The sequence below is a fragment of the Camelus dromedarius genome, chromosome 31, assembly GCF_036321535.1.
Source record: "Camelus dromedarius isolate mCamDro1 chromosome 31, mCamDro1.pat, whole genome shotgun sequence".
NCBI lineage: Eukaryota > Metazoa > Chordata > Mammalia > Artiodactyla > Camelidae > Camelus > Camelus dromedarius.
Window position 1 is genome coordinate 22,101,400 of NC_087466.1, and position 8,167 is coordinate 22,109,566.

Consider the following 8,167-nt stretch of genomic DNA (forward strand, 5'->3'; position numbering starts at 1 on the left):
TGTGACCCTGGGCACTGCAACCGGACCCACAGCACGGGGCCAATTGGGTTACCTGAACCCGTGTACACAGAGCATTTGCAAGACTGCAAAACATGGTCTTCATTGTTCTCCATCACTATTTTTGTTTTTGTTTTTTTATTGTTGGGTTTTTTTGCTTTTGCTTTTTGGGTTTTCTTATTTTTCTTTCTTGTTTTCTGGGTGGGGAGGTAATTAGGTTTATTTATTTATTTTAATGGAGGTGCTGGGGACTGAACCCAGGACCTCGTGCATGTGAGGCATGCACCCTACCACTGAGCTACACCCGCCCCTCACCCCCATCATCATCATCATTGACATGGGTCTCCCCTGCTTTTTCTAAGAGGTGTTTCAGAATTCAGGGAAGCGTGTATGGACTCTTGGTTGTATGGTCCACGTCGGCATCTGGCCCACGTGGCTTCCCCTGAGGTTCTCTCTTCCGCCCCTGCATCCCAGGTAACCGGGGCCCGCAGGTTGCTCTAACTAGCCACCTGGGGCTAGCTAAATTAAAATTCAATAATGCTAAAACTTCAGTTGTTTGGTTACACTTGCCACTATTCAAGTGCTCCGTTGCCATGTGGGGCTAGTGGCTGCCAAGCTGGATAATGTGCATGCAGACGTTGTCATGGATGGTTCTGTTGGACAGCCCTGGTCTACACTGCTCTTGTTTCCTGAAAGGCCCCTCCCTGCCCAGTAAGTCTCTGTCTCTTTGCTGGTGTTACTGGGCACACAGGGATCCATGCTGCCAACCCCATACCACTATCGGCAGCTAGAAACTCTACTTTTGTGAATATTGTGGTATATGAGATTATGGAAGAAATTAAGAGAAAATTGGCTTTGGGAAAAATGTAAAGATAATATTAGCAAGTATAATTATTTTTTGAAAAAACAAGCTGGAGTCTTTTTTGTAAGAAAAATGTACAATTCAGTATTTAGGAAATATTTATGCTGCGCTCTGTGTTCAGTGATACAGTCGCCATCTTCTCTGCCCATAGCACGTACTGGATAACAGTTCAAATGAAGATTAATTGAAAGATTTTACTTTGCCAAGAAAACAGAAGCCTGCGCTCATTAATCCTGGTAACTCTGTTCTCTCTTTCTCGCTCTTGTGATCATTTCTTTGGGTTTCGTTTTTCAGCATCTTTACAATTAGATTTTTCAAAGTTTTAAATGCATACTTAAGTGGACTGAATAACGAAGGTAGAAAAACATATGAGAGCAGAACAGGTCCAATATTTACAAAGTTTTGCTAAGAGAACTTATAATTGGTTTTTTAGACTAACTACAGCTTTCTTTGTTTTTTTTTTTTTAATTGCCTCTCCAGAAGACCGTTCTCCAGCCTGCTCTGTGTGCCAGCACACAGACCTAAGGATTTCATGAATGAGTCCCATACCTTTGGTTTTCCATGGGGTTTGGTCAAGGAGGACCTTGGCTGGAGAAGGGAGGGAAGCAGAGAGATGTCCTGACACCCCTTCCTCTGGCTTCTGGGCTGCAGAGGTCCCTCAGGCTGGCCGTGTGCCACATCAAAGCTCCCTGCCCCTCTCAAGAAGGTCTCCTCCTTTCCTCTCCTAACCTCTCCCTGCCCTTGACCCTCTGGCCTGGGGGAGGGGAGGGCAGCTCCACAGTGACAGTTACTCAACCATCCTTGGCTCCACGCGCCCACGTGCAGGAAAGCCAATCTACTGACACTGGGTGGTGGGGGAGGAAAGTGTAGTGTTTATTTTAAGGCACCGGACAAGGAGAATGGGCACCTGGTGCTCAAAAGACCTAGACTCCCTGATGGGTTTCAGCGAAACATTTTTAAAGGCCGGGCGAGGGAGGGGTCGCAGGGTATGTGATCAGATCATGCACAGTTCTCTAACCGGTTGATGGTGAAGTAACAGGGTGATGTCACAGGGGTTAACGTTATCAATTCTCAGGCTCCAGTAGGTCTGGGGGCTACGTGCTCATGGTCATCATGGCGTTAACACCTTCCACTGGGAGGGGGTTTTAGCTTCTGTAAGACAACTCAGGCAGTGTGCGTCAGATACTGTGATCTGGGTGCTCCAGAGAGGAGCTACAGCAGAGGACATGGGGGTGGGGGTCCCGGGAAGACCCTGTAGGGTCCCGTTTGGTTACAATTTGAGATGATTTCCCATGCTGTTCTCTTTCTCAGAGATATGAGAGCCCTTGGACCCCAGGTCTTCCTGTTTTGTCCCTTTCATATCTCATTTTTAAGAAAAACAGGAGCTGTTTTATTGTGTATAATCTTACCTGTATTAATACATAAACTTTAAAAAGTTGGAAGAAACGATGATGTTTACCAAAAATAATCTAAGCTACTGCAGCAAGACCAAAGTCAATTACTTAAACCCCAGACAATCATTGTCCACCCATTCTTCAGCTTATCAGGAAGCCATCACTCAAGCTTTATGTTGGGTTATGAAACCATTCGTCTTACAAACTTCATTAAGTCAAAATAAGAAACAATGTTTTCTTCAGCCGATGCTCCCTTTTTGTCACCCAGACCTGTCCCCTAAATATTAATCTACTGTAACGCGCAAGCTTTATATCCGCAAGAGTTGCCTCCAATTACTTTCACCTTGGAAAGCCACAAGGGCAAAAGGCTGCGTTCCCACTGAGTTTTTAAATCGCAATAATTCAGGGCAAAAACAATTAACTTCCATGCAGGCAAATACATGGTGTGAAAGTAAAGTAAATATTCAATAATGGGAGTTGGGGACAATTTCTCAAGACGAAGCCCGGGTTGCTGACGCCCACAAGTGCACCCAGCACCATCCTGTGCGGACGGAGGGCGTGCACGCCGGAGCCGAGCTGTAACGACGGGGAGGGCGCTGTCGGCCCCGGTGCGAGCTTGCTGGGCACGTAACTCATTCCACAGGAGTGGCCCAAGGCGAGGTGAAGAGACCCAGGAGCTCTGGGCCACCTGAAGCCCCCTTGTCACTCTTCCTCTGGATTCTTGGTGAGGCAGGAGGGGAGGCGGCGGGGCACAGCCATGAAAAGAATGACACAGCAATTGGCACCAAGGTGGCGCAAGCCTCAGCTCCCAGTGGACCTTGAACTTCAATACACGCCCATTGAAATACAGCAGCTGCTCAATGGCCCTCCCACAGGGGCCAGGACAGTTCCCAGTCAGACCATTAAAAAGTCAAAAAGTGGGTGATGACCCAGTTTCTGGGACTCCCAGCCCCTTCCCAAAGTAGCCGGAGTAACCCTCGCACTTGCTAGCATGTGAGGTTACCGAGCCCGTGAAAACTAACAACCTCGCACTTCGTGGCCTTTCTCTTGCCTTTGGAGACGGCCCGCACTCTGCCTATGGAGTGTGCAACTACTTTTACTTTAAGCTAAACAACCCCACACCTTGAGGCCCCGCTCTCTTGCCTTCCGAGGCAGCCCCCACTCCGCCTCTGGAATGTGTGTCTCACTAAATAAATTAGCTTTCACTCTGCGATGGCTCGCTCTTGAATTCTTCCCTGCGCGAAGCCAAGGACCCTCCCTTGATGGGGCGCATCCCGGGGACACCGCCGTCCTCTCATGCCCCACTTTCCTCTATCGCTGGGATTCTGACTTCAGCTTCAGCATCTGCGGTTTGGTCCACTGTGTCAGCTGGGTTCCCGGTGTGGTCTTACGAATATGTTCCTCCATTTCTGTTATCAGTGTTTGCTCAGTGCCTTTAGCGAAGGCTCTTACATCACAGCCTCCATCAAAACAGCCAGAGCAGCTCGTCAAGTTCGCCAGCTCCCGGATTCACCGCAGGAGAGCCTGATTCAGAGGGTTCGGCGGGGTGGGGGCGGGGGCGGGGACGGCCCCAGGACGTGCATGCTTTTTCCACAACAGCCCAGCAACGTTCTGATGCAGGTCAGGGCAGCACGGTGGCCCCAGGAGTCGGTCACCAAGTATGTCCAGGTCTCCACCTGTGAGGTGTGTCCTGCCCTCTGTGGCCAGTACAAGAGCCACATAACGACTTCTGGCCAGTGGACTGTGACTGGAAATGACATCTGCTGTGTCAGAGCACGACGACTTCATTACCAGTTGTCCAGACTCTCCGCAGCTCTTTTTCTCCTCTTCTACGGTGACTGGCAAAGAGGAAAGGATGGACACACATGCCCCGTCATACTCTGTAAATATCCTGTAACTAAGATACAATCTCACATAAAAATGGAGAAATTCGTCAATTGACTAAGATTATGTTTTTCTGCCGTTTTGAACAATAGGTGCTTAAAACCGACGTTGACTTGTATGAAAAGAATGGTTACATGTCTTCCAGTTGAGCCGATGTGCTGAGTTTCAGTCCAGGACCAGCCGGCGCGAGAACACCATTTTCTCCATCTCATCACACATACTCCAACTGATACATGGTTCAGGGAACGAGGAAGACGCAGCAGGCGAAGATAAGTCTTAACATCAGGGCGTTAAGCATCACTGCTCTCCCCCGGTGACGGATGAGGACAGCTTAACACCCTGCGTTTGCTTCAGCACCAACTTATTCAGGAACAGTCTACAGTTGGATCATATCCACTCAGGGCTTCCACTGACCAAGCACATAGAAGGGACCAGGGAGCCCTTGTACATTGTCTCACTTCGCCCTCAAACCTGTGGACTCCACATCTACTCAGGTAAATGCCATTCAGTATTTTTCTGCTCTGAGTTGACCTACGAGCAAAGTGCCAAAGCCGTTGTTATGTGTATGGAATGGAAAGTAGGTGGTAATAACCTTGGAACTAAAAGGTGTGGCCGGCAGAGGGCGGAAGTTAGCCTGGGTAGGGAAGGAGGAAGAGGGCGCTGCAGAAGCTCTGGTATCTTCCCCTCGCACACAGAACCCGAGGCCCTGACTAGCATCGGTGGAACAGGACAAAGAATTTAGAGGGGCACCAGGAGGACGAGCAGCAGGTGACCATCTCAGAGCTGCCTTTCGGAACTGGAAGGAGAAAGGCATATGAACATGAATAATTCCCATCTTTCCCAAAAGGGTAAATGTTCTCTAAAGCTGTTAAACATGGAAATGACATTATGAGCATATTAGAACATCCTGGAAGAAACAGGAGAAGCAGAGCTTCAGAGCTTAAAAGATGCTTCACAGGCGTGGAGCTCAGTGTGAGGAGGGGTAGAATGGTGACTTCTGGATTTCGTCAAACTTCTGAATGATGAGTTAGCTACCATATACAAACATACCAATACCACAAATATATGTCTTAAGGAGGCAAGCAGGCAGTGGTTTGTTCAGGTGCACACAATCTGAAAGAGTGAGTGTTTTGGGGAAGCTGTAAGTATTTTAACACACTTAAACCGTGAAATATTACAAGATACCCTTAAATTTTCTCAACATTTAAATTTCATCTCAGTTGTGTGTGTGTGTGTGGGTGTGTGTGCTTATTTTTTGGGTGTCTATTGATACCTAGCCTAAAATCCAATCATTTTCCTGGGAGAAAAATTCTCTACCACTCTACTTTTCATTCTGAAACGTGATTTAAAATTTAGCATCCTATTTTGATACGCTCAGGTGCCCACCCGAGACAGAAGCGGTAGGCATCTTGGGGGAAGCCCCAGTACATGTTTCCACTTCTGGAGTCCTAGGTGGTGAATCTCTTTCTCCCATGGCCAGCTTAGCTCTGAAGGGTCGGGGGAGAGAGTCAAGTGGACGTTTCTGCTTTGTTAACCAGCTGGGTGGAGCTGTTAGCATCACCATACCACTGCGGGTTCTGAACTCAATTCCAAGCCAGATGAGGGTGAAAATGGCCTTTTTCATTCTTATTCATGTACTGGCAGGGTTGTCTAAGGTCTCTGGGTTGAAGAAGAGAGAAGAATCTGGCAGATTTGAATATGCCAAAGTCTGCAGGGTGCTTGCAAGTTTTACAAGATCACCATTTCTGTCTTACTGCCACGTTGTCTTACTTGAAGTCCTTTCGAGTTCAGGGAGCAAGGAGATTCTGGAACCCACAGGATTCCCATAAAAGAGATGCTCATCCACAGAAACTAGTAGGAACCCAACTCTAGATGCCTTGTGCTCTTCTGATTTCACTCCGTATGCCTCTGACATCCCTTAGAGAGGGCAGGCGCCAAAGCTGATTACAACAGTTGATTTAATTTTCTATGAATCAAGTTCTTGCAATGTGAGTGACTCCAGACTAGCTGCATCAGCTGTTACATTGCCTCTCCCAGACCAGGGACCACGCACATTCAGACTGATTTGATTCTCTCTGGTCTCCTTGAGTCTCAGCCTGCAGCCCACAGAGGTGATAAGCGATGAACAGTCTTGAGGTATCTAATTTCTTTTTAGCGGGTGATGTGAGCAGGAGGGGGAAACAGAAAGAATCCTTCAGTCATAGGTTACTCGGTGACGAGACGGCTGATTAATTTTTACCTTGCACAAAGCCTGGGGAAATTAACTTGATAAGCATCTCACCTCCGCAGACTAAGTGAAACTTCCCGATCAAAGGAATTATGGGAGGGGATTGTTAAAAAACACAGACGCCAGGTGCTACCCTGGGAGACCCTGGTTCCTTAGGTGTGAAGGGGGGCCCAGGAACTGGTACATTTACGGAATCTTAATGTAATTGTGAAGGTCGTGCCAGTTCAGGGAACCCTGCCCCGGGAACGTGGGCAGGTTGGGATGGGCAGACAAGCCCATTTCTCTTCCCTCTGGGCTCACCCGGCTAGTTCAGGGTCCTTCTTAGCTGAAGGTCCTTTCCTTAATTACCTTAACTGTTTAACCTTGATTACGAAGTTCCTTTTGCCCTGTGAGACAGCATTCACAGGTCCTAGGGATTAGGGTGCAGGCATCTTTGGGGGGATGTTAATCTGACCACCATCGGCAGGATTTGGGTGGGGTGGTCAACCTCTTCATACAATGGAGAGAGAATGTCCCAAATTAGGAGGGAGAGTTCCGGGAACATTAGGGATTTTTGCCCCACTCTGACCCCCAAGAGATCAAGCCAAACGGAGATGCTGAGTGATTCTTTTTATACCACTTCCAGATCAGATGTGCGTTTCAGGGCCAAAGCACTGGTCCCAGATACAGAATGAGCACAGAAAACATGACTATAGACTACCCTGTTGACTGCTTTTCTCCGGCTCCTTTTGGTCTCTAAGATAAACTCCAAAGGAGCCACAAGCTTGCGGCCAATTAGACGTGTTTCGTTTTGCCAACCCCATGTTTATCTGAGCACAGCACAGGCAGCCTGAGGTTTGCTGCAATCCCCACCCCTCCCTGGTGTCTCCCGTGGCCGCAGACAGATGCCCGACACCAGCTGAAGCCACTCAGCCGAGCCCTCCGGCCCACCTCTCAGCTCCACACCCTCTCGTCCTCCACATCCTCCCCCTGGGCTTCATCCTCGTGGGCCGCCTTGCCATTTTCCAAAACATGTCGCCTTTCACAGCTCACTCCCTTCTCCTCATCCATGGCTACCCCTTTCTCCACTTATTAAAACCCTCTTTATCTCTCGTGGCCCGTTTCAAAAGCCGTTTCCCGTGGCAAGGTTTCCCTAACTCTCCCGAAGCGGGGGCAAAGCCCTCTTCTTGGTGTTACCACCCCCTCCCTGTCTATACACCTGGGACCCCAGGCTGTTCCCACGGGAGGGTGGTCGTCTGTGCCCACGGCGGTCCGCACGCTGGAGACCAGCGCCTCCGTCGTGCTCACTGCACACAGGCTCAGAGCCGAATTCCAAGAAGAGACGATGACAAAGTGGACGACGCACCGAGGAACACGGTTGTGATGACGGTGAAAGCCAGCGAGAGAGAGAAAGGATGGAGCTAAGGGCGGCGGAAGAAAACATTAAGGACAGAGAGAGTGATTCACACTAAGTTGTCAAAAATACTGTTTTTGGATTTAAATCTATTCAGATGATTGAATCTCATTTAAAAAAAAAAATCCAGAGCGATAATAGCTTCACCTGCCACGACCCAGCCGCACGCAACCTGCAGGGTAGGATCCGGAGGCTCGTGAACATCAGATGAACCACTTACTTCAACCCAGTAACCGTGCTCATCCAAACCCCAAAGCACTTCTCCGCTGGTCACTCCCCAGGTCCAATTTCAATCAACTGAGCAACACGTGCGGAGAAGCCAGACACAAAGTGCCCAGCACGGGTGAGGGAGCATCTGAAATATTTCTCAAGTAAAGGAAATGCTAACGGCCCTTTTGATGGATGGCGAG

General features: G+C 48.8%; 1 non-coding gene across 1 annotated transcript; it reads right to left on the reverse strand.

Annotated features, from left to right (window-relative positions):
- Positions 1-233: 233 nt before the first annotated feature.
- Positions 234-306, reverse strand: TRNAV-CAC (transfer RNA valine (anticodon CAC)). Its single transcript has one exon. It is a non-coding gene; the product is annotated as a tRNA-Val (tRNA).
- Positions 307-8,167: the final 7,861 nt, after the last annotated feature.